Source organism: Coenobita brevimanus, chromosome 44 (assembly GCF_032717465.1).
Source record: "Coenobita brevimanus isolate Jiangsu-jjx chromosome 44, ASM3271746v2, whole genome shotgun sequence".
Classification (NCBI taxonomy): Eukaryota; Metazoa; Arthropoda; class Malacostraca; order Decapoda; family Coenobitidae; genus Coenobita; species Coenobita brevimanus.
Genome location: NC_136997.1, coordinates 26759164 through 26784643, shown reverse-complemented (window position 1 = coordinate 26784643; position 25480 = coordinate 26759164).

Sequence of the window (25480 nt, the reverse complement as noted above, 5' to 3'; positions counted from 1 at the left end):
CACAGTCCATCAATTCCCGGGGCCTTTCCCATCTTGATTTTCATTGCTTCAACTATTTCTGCCCTACTGATCTCTTCCTCCCTCCTCTTATCTCTTCTTCTCCCAGCCATTCCCCAAACACTTATACTCGCACTGCTAGCACTCTCTACATTCAACAAATCCTCAAAGTGCTCCTTCCATCTCCTCATTTCCTCTCTCTTCTCCGCCAACAATCTATTATTCATATCTTTTACTCCCCAACTGTTTCCCCTTTCACACTCTTACTTTCTTTACCTCCTTCCAAAACAATTTCTTACTCTCCCTCCATTTCACACTCAGATTCCTCCCAAACTCTTCATCCACTCTCTTCTTACTCCCCTTCACCAATCTCATCACCTCCCTTCTGCTCACATATACCTCTCTCTTCTCTTTCTCATCTTCTCCCCTACCTATACTCCCAAGTCAGTCACTGTATGCCTTCTTCTTTTGTTACACAGCTCGCTTCACCTCATCATTCCACCATGCTGTCCCTTGGACATCTCCTCATTCCACAAACCACCTAGCATGCTGTACCTATCTCTTCCGTGAATATCTTGCATACATCTTCCACCCCTTCCATCTGTTCTAACTCATACCTTCCCAATCTTTCTTCCACTCTGCCCTTATACGCTGCCATCTTCTCACTCTTTTGCAACTTCTCCACTCTTTTCACAGGAGCTGTTTCCTTCTGTCTTCCCCTTCGTCTCCTCACCCATTTTCTTTGCAGTCTTACTTTGACCATCACTAAGTGATGGTCCGAGATTCCATTCCACCACCCTCTCCACACTCTTGCATCCAACATTTGTCTTCTCATTTGCTCATCCACACACGCGTAATCTATCATTGCCGTTCATTCAACAAGTTCACCATCCATCCTCCTCATGACTCCATGTATACCTGTGGATCATCTAATCCCGGAAGAAGGTGTTGGCTATTGCCAACCCCTTACTAGAACAGATGTCCACCAAAGCACTACCATTCCCATCTACTTCAGCTGGCACACCCCACTGACCAACCACTCCATCCACTCGTACATTCCCAACTTTGCCATTAATGTCTCCAATCAAAAACACTCTCTCGCTCCTCTCATACATATCCATACATGCTCCTACACTAGCCCAAAACTCATCTTTCACTCTTGCCACTCAGTCCTTTGTCGACGCATATGCACATACAATCGCCCAAGCTTGTATACCTACTTTCATCTTCACCCATACAATCCTTGCACCCACTGTTCCATACTCTCTTATATTCTCCCTTCACTTCTTGCTCATCATCAGACATACTCCCTCTCTTGCCCTCTCATTCTCATTAATTCCCACACATATTCCTAAGCCATATTCCCATTCTCTAACCCTTTCACCTTTCCATTTAGTTTCAATCAATCCACATTCATCCACTCTTGCATCCTTAGTCAACTGAACAATCTCTCTCTCTTTCACTTCATCATTCACGCCTCTCACATTCTATGTTCCCATCCTTAGAATGTCCTTTGTCTGTTCATTGGTCGTCAACGTATGGTCCGTCCTGGTCCGAGGCACTTTGTTCGCTTGTTTAGTTAGTTCTTTTTACAGGGTGGAGCACTAACCCACCACCAACCCTTTTAGTCGCCTCATATGACAAGGAGGGATACTGGGGGAGTATTCTTGAAACCCGCCTACCCCCAGGGGGATAACTAAGATTTGTTTACAAGAAGGACAGGGGGAAACGAAAGTGCAGAATCTTCTTCCGTTTCTAAATCTGTGCACAAAAGCAAACTTTAGTTCTGAGAGACAGTTGGCCTTATATGTGTGATTCCAGACTGTTATAATGGAACGGGTTTAATATCACTTGGCTGGAGTGCTGTAAGTTAAGTCTCTTCTTTGTTCTTCACTTGACTGATGAAGAATGATGAACATCATTGTTCTTTCACGTGGTTACTTTGAGGCTACAGTGGTCGAACTGCAACCAGTTCATGACTATATATATAACTGTTGTTTAAGAAGTCATGTATTTGTCCCGAGAACATTTCCTTCAGATTTTCTGTGTACAGTTAGATGATTTTATAAGCACTTTTGTGGTCTGACCCCCCTGCAGCCAACAGAACCCTTCCACTTTCCCCCTGACACGCTCTCCCTCCCTCCTTCCCTGCCGTGCGCTGGAGTTTTTACCAGCCGAGATAGAGAAGCTGGTATTCTTTTCAATTTATCTGTGTGCCTGTGTGTGTGTCTGTTAGCACAATAACTTCGCAACCGGTCAAGTTATCTTCACAATATTTTACAAGTGTTTAGTAGGGATGATAATCCCCTACGAGTATTGTTTTCAGTTTGTCTGTCCGGGTGCCTGGGTGTCTGTTAGCACGATAACTTCGCAGCCGCCAAAGAAGATATTACATTTGTGTAGTAGGGATGACACTCTCCAACAAATTCGAAGTTGGTGAATGTATGTCAAGGTCTGTGTGTCTGTTACCACTATAACTTTGCAACCGCTCATGATATCATCACAATTTTAAAGGTGTGTAGTAGGGATGGAAATCTTCTACGAGATCGAATTTAATGATACTAAGTCAAGGTAAAGGTCATATCCCGAGCTGCGCTCGATACGTGTCGGTTCGCGGCTGGTGTGATTTACCCCTTGGGGTGGCCTGACGTTTACTTTTCGATCTTTTTTTCACCCAGAAATATTAGGATTAGCGGATTTTTTTATACGGTATCGTAGAAAGCTGTGAGGTTGTAGAATAAGGTGAAAGAAAAAAGAGAGTGATATTGCATAAAGTAAAATAGTTATGATGAGTATAAGTTGAAAAAGCACATTAGAACTTTTATACCAAATCCGTGCACTCGAGTTTTTTGTATTCCTATAATTTTTTCACCCCGAAATATTTGGATTAGCAGATTTTTTGTATACCGTTAAAAAGCTGAGATGTTGTAGAATAAGATGAAAAATAACAGAATGTGATATTGCATAAAGTAAAATGGTTGAACACCCTCACTTCCTGACAGAGATTCCGCTGTCTGAGGCAACTGACAGCAAACCCTTTTCTGTTTCCTCCTACTTTCTCTATACTCATTTCAAAGCCAAAGGTGCCTGTCGTGTATAATTATGTACGCAACGATTTATATTGCTCTCGTGTTCCTGAACTTGATTCTTCTGAATTCTCTACTCACCGGCTTTGGCATTCTTGTCATTCTCTGACAAAATATATCTGTGTTCTTGATTTATCTCCTGATTCTACTGACTATGAAAAATTCTTTGACGATGGAACACATTCTATCCATTTCTCCTTTCTCTGAAATCTCCATTGTAGGAAATTTCAATGTTCACCACCACTGTTGGCTTTCTTCTCCTTTCACTGATCCACCTTGTGAATAAGCCTACATCTTTTCTATCCTTAATGACCTAGAGCAGCTTGTGCAGCACCCTACCTGTACCCCTGACCGCCTTAGAGAGAGCTCCAACATACCTGACGTCTTCTTTACAGTTAATCCTTCTGCTTAAACTGTTAATCTTTCCTCTCCATTGGGCTCCTCCGATCACAACCTTATTACCTTAACCTGTCCTATGGCTCCAGTACAGCCTGTGGACCCTCTAAAGAAAAGTCGTCTGTGGCACTTTGGAGATGCAGATTGGGAGGCCCTCAGGCAGTACTTGTTTGATTTTCCCTGGAATGATTATTGCTTCCATGGCCGGGATCCATCTGGGTGTGCCTTGCACATTACGGAGGTTATTCTCTCGGGCATGGAAGCATACATTCCTTTCTCATATCCTTTGACTAATGCAAGAAAGCCTTGGTATAATTACGCATGTTCTACTGTTGTTCACAACAAGGAGAGGGCCTATAAAAGGTACCGGAGCCAACCCATCCCTGAATCACATCCTTTTTACGTTTCTGCCAGGAATCGTGCTAAGTCTGTTCTTAGCTCAGTTAAAAATAATTTCATCCATAGTAAATGCTCTCAACTCTCCAACTCGAATTCTTCCCACTCCTGGCACCTTGCCAAAAACATTTCTAACAACTTTACCTCATCATCTTTCCCTCCTCTTTTCTGTCCTGATGGCTCTGTAACTATTCCTTATACTGATAAAGCAGATCTCTTCGCTCAGACTTTCTCCTCTAGTTCCACCTTAGACGATTCCGGTGCTGTTCCTCCATCACTTCCCCCCTCAGACTTCCTCATGGCTGACATTAAAATTTCTTCAGCTGATGTATTTTCTGACATCACTTGTCTCAATAGTAACAAGGCATATGGGCCTGATGGAGTCCCTCCTGTTGTCCTCAAGAACTGTGCCTCAGTGCTTACACCCTGCCTAGTTAAACTCTTTCGCCTTTGTCAACTCATACCTTAACCTCTTCCTGGAAGTTTGCTCTCATTCAGCCAGTCCCAAAGAAGGGTCACCATTCCCAACCCTCCAACTATCGTCCAATTGCTTTAACATCCTGTGTCTGAAAAGTATTCGAGTCAGTTCTTAATAGAAGAATTTTAAAGCATCTTTCCTATCACAACCTTCTTTCGGATCGTCAGTATGGGTTCCGTCAGGGACGCTTCACTGGCGGTCTTCTCATCTACCTTTCAGACTCATGGTCATCTTCCTTTCGGGACTTTGGCGAAAACTTTGCCATTGCACAAGCCATCTCAGTGGCTTTCGATCGAATCTGGCATAAATCGTTAATTTCCAGACTGCCCTCCTACGGTTTCTATCCTTCTATCTGTGCCTTCATCGCTAGCTTCCTTTCTGGTCGTTCTATAGCCACTGTTGTAAACGGCCATCGTTCTTCTCCTAGATCTATCAACAGTGGTGTTTCTCAGGGCTCTGACCTATCACCAACTCTCTTCCTTTTATTCATCAATGGCCTCCTAAGCTGTACATCGAACCCTATCCACTCGTACGCTGATTACTCCACCCTTCACCTTTCCATTTGATTCCCACAACGTCCATCTCAGCAGTTACTTCATCAAACAAGGGATGAGCCTATGACACCCCTAGTATCTGACTTGGCTCGTATCTCTGACAGGGGTAAAAATAATCTTGTTATTTTTAATGCAGCAAAAACTCAGTTTTTACACCTATCAACCCAACACAATCTTCCACAGCAGTACCCACTAATTTTTAATAATATTCAGCTCAATCCTGCATCATTCTTGATCATGCTTGGGGTTTCTTTCACTCGAGACTTATCTTGGAAAGATCATATTGCATCTCTTGTAAAATCTGCTTCCAAAATATTAGGTGTGCTAAGCCGACTCCATACCTTCTTTACCCCTGTGCAGCTGTTGACTTTATACACGGGTTTTATTCGCCCCTGTGTGGAGTACAACCCTCATGTGTGGGGAGGCTCCCCACATACAGCTCTTCTGAATAGGGTGGAGTCAAAGGCTTTTCGTCTCATCAACTCTCCTCCTCTTAGTGGCTCCATTCAACCTCTGTCTTTTCGCTGCACTGTTGCTCTTTATCTCTTTTCTATCGCTACATCATTGGTCACTGTTCCTCTGAACTGTCTGCTTGCATCCCTCCACCTCTACAACGGGTGCATAGCACCCGTATAGCAACAAACTCTCATCTCTTTTCTGTCCAACTTTCTAATGTTGGAGTTAACCGTTACTCCCAGTCCCTCATTTATGCAACAGGTCGACTCTCGAACTGTCTCCCTCTTCCAGTATTTTCTGCTAGCTATGATCTCCAATCTTTCAAATGCAGTGTGTCTAGGCATCTCGAAATGAACGGATCTTGTATTTGGCTCTGTATTGTATTGTTTTTGTTTTTTCTTGCGAGGAACAGATTGCAGGCTTCGGCCTTTGGTTCCTTCTTTCTTGCATGAAAAAAAGAATACCAACTATTTTTCTAAGCGTTTTCTGGTCACTTTATCGAATTTTCCCATCAATGAAAATAGTATCACCAAAATGGAAATTCAATCAGGCTAATATCAGACCAAATTTCAATATGCTAGACACAGGTCCTGATTCATGGTAAATATTTCTTTGGACGCAGATCCCAGTCTGAAGTATTGGTTGAACATTTTCAGGTCAGACGCGGATCCGCGTCCAAAGATCGTGAAAGTGTTAATATCAGGAGAAATCCATTGGGCCGAGGGTGTTCACTCAGTCCGTTTAGCAGGAACCAGGCATGGAGCAATTACCCTGGTAATGTAATAAATAATTGCAATGGTTTGGTTAATTCTTTATTATAACTACTATATGATCTGATAGGACTAACCGTGATTATATTGATAATTATAATCATCTTCTGTTTACTGATAGAATATACTTATGTCTGATTTGCTTCCTTTATGCCGTTATGCTTTTCTAAATTAAACATAGGCAATTCTATTGAGCTTACATTTTTACCTTTTTAGTGTAACCTCTGAGCTGAGCCTCAGAACAGACAGAAATTGTTTTGATAAAATTTCATAAACCACCAGGGTTTTCAAATACCATAGTTACCATGCAACAACAATAAACAATTCCAGTATAGTATGCAATTTTTATGAAACTTTTATAAATTTATTACAGCCGATTTTATTATGTCGCCTGCATAGGACAGCTGTACTGGGCAAAATTTATTTAATCGTTTAAACTTTTAAGTAAATATTTTAAAATATAATTTGTAGTATATATATATATATATATATATATATATATATATATATATATATATATATATATATATATATATATATATATATATATATACAGTATACTCTCTCTCTCTCTCTCTCTCTCTCTCTCTCTCTCTCTCTCTCTATATATATATATATATATATATATATATATATATACTTCCCCCCTCTGACTTCCTCATGGCTAACATCAAAATTTCTTCAGCTGATGTATTTTCTGTATCACAGACCTGAATACTAATAAGGCATATGGGCCTGATGGGGTCCCTCCTGTTGTTCTCAAGAACTGTGCTTCTCTGCTTACACCCTGCCTAGGCAAACTCTTTCGCCTTTGTCAACTTGTGCCTTCTTGCTGGAAGTTTGCTCTCATTCAGCAAGTCCGAAAGAAGGGTGACCATTCCCAACCCTCTAACTATCGTCCAATTGCTTTAACATCCTGTATCTCAAAAGTTTTCGAGTCTATCCTTAATAGAAAAATTTTAAAGCATCTTTCCTATCACAACCTTCTTTCGGATCGTCAGTATGGGTTCCGCCAGGGACGCTTCACAGGCGATCTTCTCACCTTCCTTTCAGACTCTTGGTCATCCTCCTTTCGGGGCTTTGGCGAAAGCTTTGCCATTGCATTTGACATCTCAAAGGCTTTCGATCGAGTCTGGCATAAATCTTTAATTTCCAAACTGCCCTCTTACGGTTTCTATCCTTCTGTCTGTGCCTTCATCTCTAGCTTCCTTTCTGGTCGTTCTATAGCCACTGTTTTAGACGGCCATCGTTCTTCTCCTGGATCTATTAACAGTGGCGTTCCTCAGGACTCTGTCCTATCACCAACTCTCTTCCTTTTATTCATCAATGACCTTCTAAGCTGTACATCTAACCATATCCACTCATATGCTGATTACTCCACTCTTCACCTTTCCATTTGATTCCCACAACGTCCATCTCAGCAGTTACTTAAACAAACAAGGGGTAAGGCTATGGCACACCTAATGTCTGACTTGGCTTATATCTCTGACTGGGGTAAAAATAATCTTGTTGTTTTTAATGCATCAAAGACTCAGTTTTTGCACCTATCAACCCGACAAAATCTTCCACAGGTATACCCACTAAAGTTTAATATTATTCAGCTTACTCCTGCATCATCCTTGAACATGCTTGGGGTTTCATTTACTCGGGACTTATCTTGGAAAGATCATATTACATCTCTTGTAAAATCTGCTTCCAAGAGATTAGGTGTGCTAAGCCGACTCCGTTCCTTCTTTGCCCCTGCACAGTTGTTGACTCTATACAGGGGTTTTATCCGCCCATGCGTGGAGTGCAACTCTCATGCGTGGAGAGGCTCCCCACATACAGCTGTTCTCAATAGGGTGGAGTCAAAGGCTTTTCGTCTCATTAACTCTCCCCCTCTTACTGACTCCCTTCAACCTCTGTCTCTTCACCACACTGTTGCATCTTTGTCTTTTCAATCGCTACTTCAATGGTCACTGTTCCTCTGAACTGTCTGCATGCATTCCTCCACCTCTACGACGGGCGCGTAGCACCCGTCTAGCAGCAAACACTTACCCCTTTTCAGTCCAACTCTCTAATGCAAGAGTTAACCGTTACTCCCAGTCCATCATTTATGCAACAGGTCAACTCTGGAACTGTCTCCCTCTGTCTGTATTTCCTACTTCCTATGATCTCCATTCTTTCAAACGCAGTGTGTCCAGGCATCTCGGAATGAATGGATCTTGAATTTGGCTGTCTCTTGTTTTTTGTTTTTCTCTTGGAAGGAACAGTTCTGCTGGCTCGTTGCCTTTGGTTCCTTCTTCCTCACATAAAATCTCTCTCTCTCTCTCTCTCTCTCTCTCTCTCTCTCTCTCTCTCTCTCTCTCTCTCTCACTCTTTCTCTCTCTCTCTCTCTCTCTCTCTCTCTCTCTCTATAAAAATATATATATATATATATATATATATATATATATGTATATATATACAGTATATATATATATATATATATATATATATATATATATATATATATATATATATATATATATATATATATATATATATATATATATATATATATATATATATATATATATATATATATATATATATATATATATATATATATATATATATATATATATATATATATATATATATATATATATATATATATATATATATATATGAGGCCCCTATTCACAGAGTTGGTCAAGCACCATTCTTCTCAAAACTGAGTTAAATTCATAATGACCAAGCGACACCATCCTAATATCCTGTGGAACACTGTTTGTCTGAACATGCAGCCAGCAGAAGGTCTAAAATAGCATTTCTATGAAGGTAGCGGTGGTCCGTATTGCGACCTCACCCCCTTTATTTTCTACACACTTGGCTAACGTCGCCTAATGAGTGGCATGGTTGCTAAGCTAATGAGACATGATTCAGCAGGCAGTCTTCATCATCGAGACAGATGGTTGGACTGTGCCTATGGTCATAAGGTCGAGAATCCAATACAAGCAAGTTTTCTACGGTCATTACTGCCTCGCCACTCCCCAGCGTTACTGTTGTTGGCCACAGATTTGGCTAAGCGCCTCGACGTCACCGGCTGCCATGACTGCCTGAGCGAGCCAATGGCGTGCCGCGTTCTGTACCTTGCAGGCTGCTCTCAGTCAATCACAGACTGCGTGAGATGGCGCGCTCTTCAGTTCCATGTTTACACCTGGGCCTGGATGTACTCACAGCTTCGCTAACGTGATTTGGAGTGATATTCTCGTGGGAAATCGGCATTCCCCGTTATTAATGCGGATATGACTATAATGACATTACCGTACATGCATAAACCTACCGAACAAAAAAAAAAATCACGGATATCTTTGCTGCTTACCGAGATATGGCATTTTGAATGTCGTGAAACTTTGCGTTTTTCTCCACTTTTTATTTTCGGTGCTTGACCACCTCTGTTAATAAGGGCCTCATATATAGGAAAGGGCCTATAAAAGGTACCGGAGCCAACCCATCCCTGAATCACATCTTTTATACGTTTCTGCCTGGAATCGTGCTAAGATTGTTCATCACTCTGCTAAAAATAATTTCATCCATATTAAATGCTCTCAACTCTCCACATCTAATTCTTTCCGCTTCTTCTGGCACCTTGTCAAAAACTTTTCTAACAACTTTACCTCATCATCCTTCCCTCCTCTTTTCTGCTCTGATGGCTCTGTAGCTATTTCTTCTACTGATAAAGCAGATCTCTTTGCTCAGACTTTCTCCTCCAATTTCACCTTAGACCATTCCGGTGCTGTTCCTCCATCACTTTCCCCCTCTGACTTCCTCATGGGTGACATTAAAATTACTTCGGCTGATGTATTTTCTGCCATCACAGGCCTTAGTACTAGCAAGGCATATGGGCCTGATGGAGTCGCTCCTGTTGATCTCAAGAACTGTGCTTCTGTGCTTACATGCTGCCTTGGCAAACTGCTTCACCTTTGTCTATCAACTTGTACTTTTCCTTCTTGCTGAAAGTTTGCTCTAATTCATCCAGTCCCAAAGAAGGGTGACCATTCCCAACCCTTTAACTATCGTCCAATTGCTTTAACATCCTGTATTTCAAAAGTTTTCGAGTCATTTCTTAATAAAACAATTTTGAAGCATCTTTCCTATCACAATCTTCTTTTGGATCGTCAGTACGGGTTCCGTCAGGGACGCTCCACTGCCGATCTTCTCACCTTCCTTTCAGATTCCTGCTCATCCTCCTTTCGGGACTTTGACGAAAGCTTTGTCATTCCAATTGACATCTCAAAGGCTTTTGATCGAGTCTGGCATAAATCTTTAGTTATCAGCTGCCCTCTTACAGTGTCTATCCTTCTATCTGTGCCTTCATCTCTAGCTTCCTTTCTGGTCGTTCTATAGCCGCTGTTGTAGAGGGCCATCGTTCTTCTAGATCTATCAACAGTGGTATCCCTCAGGAATCTGTCCTATTACCAACTCTCTTCCTTTTATTCATCAATGTCCTTCTAAGCTGTACATCTAATCCTATCCACTCATACGCTGATGACTCCACCCTTCACTTTTCCATTCAGTTCCCACAACGCCCATCTCAGCAGTTACTTAAACAAACAAGGGATGAGGCTATGGCGCACCTAATGTCTGACTTGGCTCGTATCTCTGACTGGGGTACAAATAATCTTGTTGTTTTTAATGCATCAAACCCTCAGTTCTTACACCTATCAACCCGACAAAATCTTCCACATGTGTACCCACTAATGTTTGATAATATTCAGCTTACTCCTGCATCATCCTTGAACATGCTTGGGGTTTCATTAACTCAAGACTTATCTTGGAAAGATCATATTACACCACTTGTAAAATCTGCTTCCAAGAGATTGGGTGTGCTAAGCCGACTCCGTTCCTTCTTTACCCCCGCACAATTTTTGACTCTATACAGGGGTTTTATCCACTCCTGTGTGGAGTAGAACTCTCATGTGTAGGGAGGTTCCCCACATACAGCTCTTCTCAATAGAGTGGAGTCAAAGGCTTTTCTTCTCATTAACTCTTGTCCTTTTACCGACTCCCTACAACCACTGACTCTTCTCCGCACTGTTGCATCTTTATCTCTTTTATGTCGCTACTCCAATGGTCACTGCTCCTCCAAACAGTCTGGACGCATTCATCGACTTCTTCGATGGGTGCGTAGCACCCGTCTAGCAGCAAACTCTCATCTCTTTTCTGTCCAACTCTCTAATCGAAGAGTTAACCGTTACTCCCAGTCCATCATTTACGCAACAGGTCAACTCTGGAACTGTCTCCCTCTCTCTGTATTTCCTACTTCCTGTGATCTCCATTCTTTCAAACGCAGTGTGTCCAATCATCTCGCAATGAACGGATCTTGAATTTGGCTCTCTCTTGTATTTTGTTTTTCTTTTGGAACGAACACTTATTGCTGGCTCGTGGCCTTTGGTTCCATCTTCTTCGCAAAATATATATATATATATATATATATATATATATATATATATATATATATATATATATATATATATATATATATATATATCCACCCAAGAGTCATTGGTAGACATCAGGAAGGGCATCCGGTCATAAAATGGTACACGCTCCAAACCAAAGTCCTCTACCCAGGGGCAACGCCTTAGCCCTTATCCAAAAAAGGGGGACCTGGCTTAAAACTCACAAAATATATATATATATATATATATATATATATATATATATATATATATATATATATATATATATATATATATATATATATAATTATGAATATTAATAGAGATCGATAGATAGAGAGAGAGAGAGGATAGATACATACAGTACATATATATATATATATATATATATATATATATATATATATATATATATATATATATATATATATATATATATATATATATCCTTGCCAGTACCTTTGCCAGAAACTCTACCATAGACGATACCAGTCAGAATGTCCCAGTATTGGAACTTGATTCTCCTGAAATTGCCCCACTTATACAGACAAGATACGTAAAATCCATCCTAGACAATTTACCTACCAATAAAGCTCCAGGCCCAGATGGAATTCCGCCATTTGTTTTGAAAAAGTGTTCCCCTGAACTTGCCTGTGTCCTAGCTAAATTATTCAGACTATGCATACGTACTTCTTTATTCCCAAATTCATGGAAAGAAGCCAATATCCACCCAACTACGAAGAAAGGAAGTTCGTCTGACCCCTCCGATTACAGACCAATAGCTGTCACATCTTCTCTTGGTAAGGTATTTTAAACTTTTATTAATAAGCATATTGTTAAACATCTTGAATCCAACAACTTAATTACTGATAGACAATATGGTTTTTGCCACGAAAGATCCACCATTGACACACTCAATCTCTTAACTCATACCATCCATCAATCAATTGATCTTTTTGGAGAAACTCATGCAGTAGCTCTTGATATCTCTAAAGCTTTCGACAGAGTATGGCACCGTTCCCTGCTGTCCAAACTCCCTTGCTATGGACTAACGTTTTTTGTTCCTTTGATTTCTTCATATCTTAGTGACAGGAAAATAAGAGTAAAAGTAGATGATGTGTATTCCAATATCCACTCAATTAACGCCGGCGTGCGGCAAGGATCAGTTCTGGCGCCAACCCTATTTCTGGTTAATATTAATGATCTCTTATCTGTCACCCACAATCCCATTCACTAATATGCCGATGACTCAACACTACATAGTTAATTCACACTCAGACATCCATTCACAAAGTCTAATATCTCTACCTCTCAACTCAGTACAGCCATCTCCATAAATCAAGATCGATCACTGAATGGGGACAAAACAACCTTGTCTCTTTTAATGCTAGTAAAACTAAATATATACAGTTTACAAATACACAAATATTGCCAGATTCGTACATTATTTTCAGTGCTACTAATATTCCCATCTCCAAAAGTATTGAATTTCTTGGCATCTCACTTAACAGTGCCCTCAGCTGGACCTCTCATGTCAGATCACTTGCTAAAACCGCCTCAAAGAAACTTGGATTATTGTTCAGAGTCCGTAACTTTTTCGCCGATGAGCAGTTAGCTATAATTTATAAGAGTCATATATGCTCTCAGCTTGAATATTGCTCACCTTGTGGAATGGTTGTGGAGAGGTTGCACAAGACAAAATTCAGAACAAAGCTGTTAGAATCATTAACAACCCTGTCATTACATATGAACTACCTCCCCTGCCAGTAAGAAGGAATGTTGCCTCCCTTGCATTATTTTACAGATATTTTTTTGGCAAATGCTCAGACGAAGTTGCGTCCATGGTGCCACCTCTCCATGCCTTCCCTCGTGCTACAAGGGCGCTTATGACTGGAATGTCACTCAGCCATATTGCAGAACTTCTGCCTATCAGAATTCTTTCATTCCCCGAACTGCATCTCTCTGGAATTCGCTTCCCCAGAGACTTCACTTCACTGTGAAGATATGTATGTAAACTAACCACAGGAGAAATGAAAGGAGCGACAATGAGTACTTTCGTATATTACATCTTCAGACAGAGTGAGACAGAAACATAAAGGGTAGAGGTCTTTTATGCACACCTGCAGCAGGTAGTGGCACACAGAACAATGGATGACCTGAATTTTTATCTGCGGCTTAACTGTTGATGATGTTTTAACTTTCCTGCCAAGCATTCTGGGTAGTAACACTGATGGTATTCCCTCTGAAAACATTATCAAGCTAATTAAATTGTGCATTGTGAACTCTTCTTTTACCTTTGAAGGTAAAATTTACACAAAAATTTGGTATGGCCATGGGTAGTCCCCTCTCCCCAGTTCTGGCAAATATTTACATGGAGTACTTTGAGAAACATTTACTGACCTCCATAAAGGAGCAAATCATAGTTTGGCTCCGATACGTTGATGATATCCTGTGCTTCTGGCCTACCAGTCTTCCCATTGATGAATTTCTCCTGCAATTAAATTCGTTAGTTCCATCGATTAAATTTACTCATGAGATGGAAATGTATAATGAATTGCCATTTTTGGATGCAAAAGTCATCAGGGATCAAAATGTTTTGAAGACTAAGGTATACAGAAAACTTACAAATATTATGTCATATGTTCATTACTATTCACACCATCATATTAATGTAAAAAGATCTGTGTTCATATCCATGTACCTAAGAGCATATAGAATTTCAGACCCAGAATTTTTAGATGATGAACTAAAAATGATTCAGAGTATTGGAAAGAAACTAAAATATCCACAAAGCATAATAACTCAGTGCCACAATACAGCCAAGAAACTATTCCTTGACGGGAAAACTAATAAGCCAGATCGCCAGAACATTCAAAGAACCCTTGTCCTCCCCTTCCATGAAAATTTTCTTGATGTTGTTCACATACTGAGGAAACTCAATGTACAAGTAGTATTCAAATATGAGAACACCATCAAAAAAACCATCATCAAGAACAGCCCTTTCAGTAATTCAGGCGTTGTTTACAAAATCCCGTGTAAAAGCTGTAACAAATTTTACATAGGACAATCTGGAAAAGATTTGGAAACTAGAATCTCACAACATAAATACAGTGTAAGAACAGCCCAACAGAGTAGTGGTTTATTTAAGCACAAAGCATCCAGTGATCACCATATTGACTGGACAGGCTCCAAGATTCTAGCAAGATCAAAAAGCTTAGATGAAAGAAATGTAATAGAATCTTCTCTAATTTCTGGCACATATGAAAAGAATGTAAACATGAGCTATGGTCATTTTAAGTGTGATAAATTGTTAACTGAATTAATTTTAAAGCAGTAGCCCCCAGACTAACACGTGATTGTTCCCTGTCATCTCCTGGTGGTGTAGTCACACCTTAAGCCTAGAAAAACGAACAGAAATACTGGTCAGTGGAGGGGAGCCGAACGAGTAGTCTGGGCGCCTGTGATGAACATCAAAACACTGGTATTTGCTAAGCCCGCTTCACCAATTCACCGTCTAGGTGGAGATTCAGGAACTTGCTGTACAACGGAGGTGCTGCTCTACACTGGTCACAAACGGCCCTACCCTCGAGGCAACTCAAAGCTGACTGACTTCAAACTATGAAAGGGTGCGCCAGAGGTAGGACATGGCCTAACTTCAACGGTCATCAGAGACAAAGGGAACGATATAGGCTCACAATAAATCACTCAGTGAAAGCACTAATGTCGTGGATAAGAATGATCACTTGTGAAACAGTGAGAAATGTTCTGAAAACCATCCTGGTTGGAGTGAATACGAGGAGTGATGCCCAGTGGGAATTCCACTAGAATTCTTGATTTTCTCACTAAAGTACAATGTCACGAATTTATAAATATGCTCGCGCGAATTCGTGACATTACGCCCCATCAAAATCAAATTTTTCTTCAGAAAAATTTTCGATATATATACATATAAATCCTAACTCAGTCAGACGGGATTCACACTGTGGTGTGTATACTATCCTGCTACAGGAGAAAATCACAGTCGGCCAAAAGCGTAAAAACCTCGTATTTACGTTAATAGAAGCAAGGTCAGACTGAGCGAAAAGTTTGCTACATTTACATTAGCAACTAACTGTTATGTAGCGTGATATACTGTATGTAATACACGGTGTAGGTGTGACAGTTGTGGTGTAACTGTGTCTACGTGTAAAATGATATAATACAAATCAATAGTAAATAGAGATGACGAGGCAGTAGAGAAGAGGCGGCAGCATGCGGCAGAGACAATCACCTGATCTGCATGACAAAATTGCTGTGCCCGCCAGCTGCACCTCCGAAAGCAATCAAGGTGGAGCATCAAAAGTGTCAGTGCGACAAACAATTTTTATTAAATTACAATTTCTCTCTCTCTGCCTAGCAGTCAGGACTTATGTTACAAAGCGTAGGCCCTAGCCGAAAACTTTAAGTGACAGCCAAGCTTTGTACATTCAAGGTCGCCATTATTTTCGTTCTGGATACATTGTTAACCAGGAAACGTGGTCCCAGGACAGAATCTCAAAGGACCCGTATAGTTTACTGGTTAAACCCGAAACCTACATTATTAATAATCAGGAAACGTAGCCCCAGGACAGAATCTCAAAGGACCTTTATAGTTTACTGATTAAACCCTACTCTACACTTACAATTAACATTGGCAAGCCGAGAATCCCTACGCAATCTCGGGCAGGTCACATTTTAACACCCACCGTTGGTGTGAACACTCATGTGGATAATGTGCATTCTCCGGGAATCCTCAGAGAGGCCCACAGCTCGAGACACCACAAGGTAATTCAAACACAGCCTCGGATTGTCCTTACGGGAGTCTTGAACTTCCCCCTTAACCTACGGTATACATGTATATACAGGTCCTGGACGTAATGTGTCCTGTGGGACCAACGGGCTAGACTTCAGGTCTTATTGGTACACTAACTGGGAACCAAGCTAGTCCTTGGATTGCATAAATCTGTGAAGATGCCTGTCTTATGGAACCCAGCTTACAACAGTTGCCCGTGTTAGGAATCTCACAGATCACTTCCTCAGCATATCATCCTCAGAGTCAAAGTTCATTAGAGATGTATCACAAAACTTTGAAGAGTATCCTTAGAAAACTACATGTTGATGCAAAGGAATGGGACAAGTGTTTGCCTTTCCTGCTTTTTGCAACCAGAGAGGCACCGAACGAGTCCTTGGGCTACTCACCATTTCAGTTAATCTTTGGCCATGAAAAAAGAGGTCCCTTTAAACCCCTCAAAGAACAATGGCTCAAGGATGATGACCAATTTAACTTGCTAGACTATGTGTCAAAATTTAAAGAAAGACTGGCCTATAGTATGGAAGTAGCCAGGGCACACTTGGAGTCCTCTCAGGAGAAGATGAAGAGGTGGTATGACCACTCTAAGAAAGTTAGGCACAGAGTGTTTTACCCAGGCGATCAAGTTCTTGTCTTGCTTCACATTCATGGACAGCCTCTGCAGGCAAGTTTTGCAGGCCGGGCCCTTATCTAGTGGAAAAGAGGGTAGGTGAAGTAAATTGTCATTTTAACCCCAGACCAGAGGAAGGAACGAAGATTGTGCCATATAAATATGTTGAAGGAGTACCACAGGCGAGACATCAACCCCCCTAGTGCTGCATGTGTGGTGTCGGCTGTTGAGTTTGCAGACCCCCCTAGTGCTGCATGCATGGTGTCGGCTGTCGAGTTGGTGGAGGATGAGGGCTGCCCTTTGACTTTGGACCAGATGACCAGTTGGAGAGAAAACCAGGAAGCTTGGAGTACACTGACTGATAAACTCTCCCACTTGACTGCAGAGCGGTGTGCTGAGCTTGTTGCCCTTCTCAGGAAGTTCCCTGATGTCTTCCGGGACACCCCAGGATGGACGGAAGTGGCACAGCACGATGTGGACGTTGGAGATCCCAGTCCTGTAAATCAGTCCCCCTACCGGGCTAGTCCTCAGAAGCAGACCATTATTCCAGAGGAACTGAACTACATGTTGCAGCAGGGGTTAATCGAGTCGTGTCAGAGTGAGTGGTGATCCCCGTTCATAGTGGTTCCAAAACCAGATGGGTCACATCGCTTTTGTATTGATTGTCGTAAAGTCAGCTCCCTTACCAAGACTGATACTTACCCACTTCCTAGAGTAGATGATTGTGTGGACGCGATAGGCAGTGCTAAGTTTATCACAAAATTAGATTTAATGAAGGGATATTGGCAAGTCCCACTCATAGAAAGGGCCCAAGTAATTTTCTGATTTGTGGTCGGTGGCAGGACTTATAAATGTAAGGTCATGCTCTATGGTATCAAGAATGCTCCTGCCACCTTCCAAAGGCTGATGAATGATCTCACCAAGGATGTTGAGAACTGTGTTACTTACATTAACGATGTTATTTTTAGCAACACCTGGGAACAACACTTCAGCCAACTAGATGCCTTGCTTCAGAGACTGTCCTCTGCTAATTTAGTGCTTAATTTAGCTAAATGTGAATTTGTGAGGGCTCGAGTGCACTACCTAGGTTATGTGGTCGGTTTAGGCCAAGTGAGTCCACCTGATGTTAAAGTTCAGGCCATAGTCAATTCCCCCCAACCCAAAAATAAGAGAGAGTTGCAACGATTCTTGGGTATAGTAGGGTACTACAGACGTTTTGTCCTGAACTTCTCTGATCTTGTAGCTCCCCTCACTGATTTGTTAAGAAAAAGAGTCAAATATGAGTGAAAGCCAGAATGTGAGGAAGCCTATTCTAAACTCAAAGCCATCCTATCAAGTCACCTGGTGCTTCAAGCTCCCAATTTTGATTAACCCTTTAAATTAGCTGTTGATGCCAGTGGCCTAGGGGCCGGTGCAGTTTTGCTTCAGGATAATGATGAAGGTTTTGAGATGCCTGTGTGCTATTTTAGCAAAAAGTTCAATAAGGCCTAGAGAAATTATTCAACTATTGAGAAAGAACTCCTTGCACTCATACTTGCCCTTCAACACTTCTCTGTATATGTTGGTCCAGGGTCAGGTGATGTTGTAGTGTACACTGATCACCACCCTCTGAAATTTTTGTCCCAAATTAAGGACAAAACTCTTAGATTGACCTGCTGGGCCCTATTCTTCCAAGCATACTCCCTTGATGTAAGACATGTAAAAGGTGTTAGTAATGTTTTAGTAGATTACCCCCCTGTGGCGGGAGGGACACAGCCTGGCCGCACTATGGGGTGGTACCACTACTCTGCGGCCAGGTTGTGTTAGGAAGAATACTGCCACCGTATTCCCTGCGTGTCGTAAAAGGCGACTAAAAGGGGCGGGGTGAGGGGACTAGGGACCCCCTCCTCTGTTTTTTAGTTCCTAAAAAGAGACAGGCCAGAGAAAGAGATGGGGGATGGAGTTATCCCCGTACCCTGAAGATTGGGTCTATAAATGTGCGTGGATGTAGTACGATTGAGGCTAAAAGGGAGGAGATTGGGAGAATGTTTGTGAGAAGAAAGTTGGATGTGTTAGCTTTGAGTGAAACAAAGATGAAAGGGAAGGGGGAATCTATGTTTGGAAGTGTGAATGGAAGATTGTCAGGTGTTGATAGAGGAATGGCAAGAGAAGGTGTGGCCTTGTTAGTGAGTCCGGAAGTACAGCAATGTGTGATTGAATGGAAGGAGGTGTCATCGAGACTGATGTGGGTGAAAGCGAAATTTGAACGTGAGTTGTGGGTGTTTGTGAGTGCATATGGGCCTGGTAGTGAAAGGGATGAACAAGAGAGGGAGTCTTTCTGGAATGATGTTGATGAGTGTCTGCAGAGTTTTGGAGTGAATGTGAATGTGGTAATGATGGGAGATCTGAATGCTAGAGTGGGAAATGTAGCAGTTGAAGGCATAGTTGGTATGCATGGTGTGCCTGGAAGAAATGAAAATGGGGAACGAATGATAGCGATGTGTGTTGAGCGAGAGATGGTGATTGGGAATACGCTGTTTGAGAAGAAAGATATTTATAAGTATACATGGGTGAGACAGGAGGGTGGAAGGGTTGTTGATAGAGCTTTCATGGACTATGTGGTTGTGTCTAGGAATGTAATAGGAAGATTTTTGGATGTGAGAGTTCTGAGAGGGGAGGGTGGAGGTATGTCTGACCACTACCTGGTGGAGGGAAAGTTAAGAGTAGGTAAGAGATGGGTGAGAGCTAGGAGGGTTAGGTGTGGCAGGAAGGTTTTGAAATTGAGTGAGTTGGATAAAAGAGAGAAAAAGATAGAGTATCAGGAGAAATTGAAAGATGAGTGGAACGCAGTGAAAGATCGGGAAAATGGCAGCGTGGAGGAGGAATGGCAGTTGTTTGAGTGCTGTGGTGGGGCATGCAGAAGATGTGTGTGATGTGAGACGTGTGGGTGGTGGTGTAAGAAAAGGAAGTGAATGGTGGTGCGAGGAAGTAAGTATGGCTGTGGCTGAGAAGAGATGTGCATATGAAGTGTGGCTGCAGAGGAAGGATGAGATGTCATATGAAAGGTATAAGGAAAAGAGGACTAGAGCGAGAAGGGCTGTGCATGATGCTAAAGTGGCAGCAGATGAGAGGTGGGATAGGCAGCTTACAGAGAATTTTCAACAGAATAAGAAAATGTTTTGGAAGGAGGTGAAAAGGGTGCGAAAGGGAGAGTCTGGGAAGGAAGAACGAGTAAAATCAGAGGATGGAAGGATGTTAATTGAGATAGATGCAGTATGGAAGAGATGGGCAGAGTATTTTGAAAGATTGTTAAATGTAGAGGAGGAAAGGGTGGCTGAGATTGTGGTGGATGGAAGGGTGCAAGGAATAAATGTGTTGGGAGAGTTGAATGATCACGAAGGAGGAAGTGGAGAAGGCAGTAAAGGAGATGAAGACAGGGAAAGCTGCAGGAATGGATGGGTGTGCTGTGGAATGCCTGAAGGGTGGTGGAGTGACTATTGTTGACTGGTTAGTAAGATTGTTGAATGTGGGCTTTGTGAATGGTATGGTGTCAGTTGACTGGGCAAGTGCTTGTGTGGTCCCGTTGTATAAAGGCAAGGGTGATAAGTATGAATGTACTAGCTTTAGGGGTATAAGTCTGTTGAGTGTTGTAGGTAAGGTGTATGGTAGAGTGTTAATTATGAGAGTTAGAGAGGGTACAGAGGGAGTGATTGGTGATGAGCAGTGTGGCTTTAGGAAAGGGAAGGGATGCGTGGATCAGGTGTTTGCTGTGAGACAAGTGTGTGAAAAGTATTTAGCAAAAGGCAAGGATGTGTTTTGGACATTTATGGATTTAGAGAAAGCGTATGATAGAATTGATAGGGAGGCTTTGTGGACTGTTTTAAGATTGTATGGACTTGATGGTAGGTTACTAAAAGGGGTGAAAAGTTTTTATGTAAATAGTAGAGCGTGTGTAAGAGTGGGAAATGCTGTGAGTGATTGGTTTCCCATGAGAGTGGGGCTGCGACAGGGATGTGTGATGTCGCCTTGGTTGTTTAATATTTACATGGATGGTGTTGTAAGGGAGGTGAATGCAACCGTTTTAGGTGGAGGTCTGAGTCTGGTGAATGTTGATGGTGGAGAGTGGAATCTGAAGCAGCTGCTGTTTGCAGATGATACTGCACTGGTGACTGATTCAGAGGAGAGATTGAGACAGTTGGTAGAGGAGTTTGGAAGGGTGTGTGAAAGGCGGAAATTGAAAGTAAATGAGAATAAGAGTAAAGTGATGAAGTGTACGAGGTTGATAGATGGTAGGGGGATGAATATAGTTTTGAATGGTGAGTTGCTTGAGGAGATAGATTGTTTTAAATATCAAGGGTCACATGTTGCTGTGGATGGAAGAATAGATGCAGAAGTGAAGTTTAGATTAAATGAAGTAGGAAAGGTGCTGGGAGGAATGAAAAAAGTGTTTAAATGTCGTTCGCTTAGAATGGATGTAAAGAGAAGGCTGTATGAGGGTGTTGTGGTACAGACTGCGTTATATAGGGCTGAAACATGGAATATGGGTGTAGCAGAGAGGAAAAGTTTGAATGTAATGGAGATGAGGTGTCTGAGGAGTATGTGTGGAGTGACGCGTATGGATCGAGTTCGAAATGATGAAGTGCGAAGGAGAACTGGCGTTGTTCGGGAGATGGCTGGTAGAGTTGAGCAGAGGGTGTTGCGATGGTTTGGGCATATGGAGAGAATGGATAATGAGCGATTGGTGAAAAAGATAACTAGATCTGATGTGAGAGGTGTAAGGCTGAGAGGAAGACCACGAATAGGATGGATGGACAGTGTGAAGAGAGCGCTGGATGCGAGAGGGATGTCTGTTGAGCAAGGAAGAGTGGCTGTGCGTGACAGAAATAAATGGAGAGAAATTGTGAATGAATAAGTGATGACGCAGCCCTGAGGGAGTATTCTCCCGCATTTGGTCTGATCAGCTAGTCAGGTCAGGTGCAGGTAAGGGGATGGGTCTGTTATGATGTGGCAGGGGTAAACCAGTTCTGCAGTCGGGCCCTGCTGCGGATGTCACTGATTGCATTGCGAAGTTGACCCTTGTGTGGTGTGGTGCGGTGAGGATCTGTCCGTTCTCCCCTTTGGGGCTGAGATGCGAATGAATGTGTTTGAATGGATGAGTAAATGGGGAGTGTGTCGTCCTGTCTCGGCTACCTCCCTTTCCTTGGGGGAAGCAGCCTAGGTATATAGATAAATAGATAGATAGATAGATTACCTGTCGAGAACTTGATTGTACAGTATCCAGAAGTTTCCCATTGGGAAATTTCTTCTCTCAGGAAGGGAGGTGTCACTGGCACAGTTACCCCAGTAGGGAATGGGTGAAATAGAAGATAAGATGATAATGAAAGGAGAGAGAAGCTAGCCATTAAGAACATAAATCTTTTTACTTATCAGTTTTGCTGCCTGTAAGAGTAACCCTAGTCACCACCTTTTATTTACCCAGTGGTCACTTTTGCCTTCTCAACTGATAACACACCAGATGTTTTTCTCAGAAATTATGCAGAAAGTTCCTCTTGTCCTTGAACTGTGGGTGTGACATAATGTGGGAGGAGCAAAGTAGGGATGTTTGCCAATTAGAAGCCTAAATTGCGCTTTTGTCACGTTCTTGATGGCACGCAATTGGTTCTGTGTGGAGTGTATGAGGCCCTCATTGGTAGCAGGTGCCTCTATTGTTTCTGTATGGACAGAGATTATTTTTAAGACAGCCTAGTGGTTAATTAGTTGAGAAAGGTGGAGTAAGTCTCATTTATAAGCTCCAGGAAAATGTGAAGAGACACATTTAGTCTCATTTTGTACACACATTACTGCACACATTTTGTCATTTGTACACATTTACTGTCACTTTACACTTTTGTCATTTTGTGTTGCACTTTTCCCCAACACTACTCAATACGTGACTTTGATTACAAAACACGCTGTTTGTGTACCATTTCCCGTTTTTGGTTCACTCCTCCATTAACACTAGTCTGTGATTTATATCTAGATTTAACCTTCGAGGTCTTCACGTTTAATCGAGCGTTGCGAGTACTTAGCTTCCACTGAGTGTATTCTGGTTAGTTTAGAAATAACTTGTTTTATATTTGTATTATGAGGCCTACATGAATCCTCCCTTTTGTAAAACGAACCCTGGTTTCTTCTTTTGGTTGTGTATGTTATAGTGTACTGTAAAGTTAAGTTAGTTTTCTTGCAAACTTTATCTAGTCCCTTTTGTTGCTTAATTAAGGGTTACAGTAAGAGTGCACCATAAAATACACCCCCATAACAATATATATATATATATATATATATATATATATATATATATATATATATATATATATATATATATATATATATATATATATATATATATATATATATTATACTTATATATTTATGTATTATATTTATATATGTTATATATATGATATTTATATATAATATATATATATATATATATATATATATATATATATATATATATATTTTTTTTATTTATATATATTATATATATTAAAAATATTTATATATTATATATATATATATTATATTTATATATATTATATATATGTATATATATTATATTTGTATTATATTATATATATATATATATATATATATATATATATATATATATATATATATAATATACAAATATCATATATAAATATATATAATATATATAAATATAATATATAATATACATATAAAGATATATATATATATTATATATATATATTAATTTAATATATATAATATCTGTCTATCTACCTATCTCTCTATCTATCTATCTATCTCTCTATCTATCTATCTATCTATCTATATATATATATATATATATATATATATATATATATATATATATATATATATATATATATATATATATATTTTTAGATATATATTATATATTTATTTCTATATATATTATATATATTAGATTAATAAATATATATAATATAAATATCTTTATATATATATTATAATATATTTATATATATATATAGTATATATATTTATATATTATATTTATATATATATTTTATATAAAATATATTTTTTTATTCATTCATTGCCAGACGCCATGTATCCCAAACGGGGTGGCCAACGGCTTACAGTTAATTGTTTTACATATATATATATATTATATATATATATATATATATTATATTCATATGTATATTATATGTATATATTATATATATTTATATATCATATTTATATATACAATATTATATATATATATATATATATATATATATATATATATATATATATATATATATATATATATATATAGATATATATATATTCCTTAAAAATAATTTCCTTAGGCCCTTTAAGAATCAAAGGCTGTATGCTTAAACTTTAAATTACGTAGACGAAGAAAGCCCTTGAGTTTTACGATTAATTCTGAAAACTGTAAAGACTAGTCAGGCTTGTCCGATTCTTGGTTCCTGGGGTGGAATTTTCGTCAGGTACGTAAGCTCCTTAACACCTTTTCCTAAGCTCTTTATTTTGCTTATTACATCTCACCTACATAAACTGTTCTTGTATGCGGCATGCACTTTATAACCACTGACTCAGCGTAACTACAGTGTGATTCAATGAAAACTCAGCAGTAGGTTATTTGTGACTTATTTTATGTAAAGTTCGACATATCTAAAAGTAGTCCATCAATATCTTCTATAAGTTTACGACATACTATAGGTGCAAGAAATTCATAACATGGTCATCAGTGCATTTGTGACTTGACCCCTAGACAGGCAATTCCACACTGTATCAGTCAGTACGGGTGTGGTCACCATTTGCAGCCAAGCAAGATGTAATACTACGCCTCATACTGGACACTGGTTCACGTAGCGTGTAGTGTGAAAACCTCTCCCATTCTTCTTCTCTGCCTAGATTAGTTGTCGTCTGTTTTGTTTACACTGCCGACCGAAATCTGTCCCGGAGATGCAGCATCCGGATGTGCTGATCTTGACATTCTGTCGACATATATCTTCCAGGACGCAGTCGATTGTCAGCTCTGCTGTTTTACGATGCCTCAGGGTGAGCCTGACAATCGCGGAATGATGGCACCCCATTCTACGGCCTACCTCACGTTGTGCCATGCCATTCTCCAGCATCCCTAAGGCACAGTGACGTTCAAGACATGACAAACGTGGCATGAAGGCAGTCTTGCAAGAACTAACAGACTGTATTCTACTTACACTTTATCTAACCATCATCCTAGATTTAAAACTGACACGTGTTCGATTGCCACCAGTAGGCAGCTAATGGAATGGGGTGAAAATATTAAACTTATCTCCAAGACACTGCTTCGTGAACAAAACCAATCTTTTGCTGAGATGGGTGTTGTATTAGTACATGGTTATACTAAATGAGATCAGTGTTGGAAACAAGCAACGGTACACGAATTATAGGAGCTGTATTAGATACTGTACTTTCACTGACTCGCAGTATATAGTTACTGAAGGAGGTGTGTG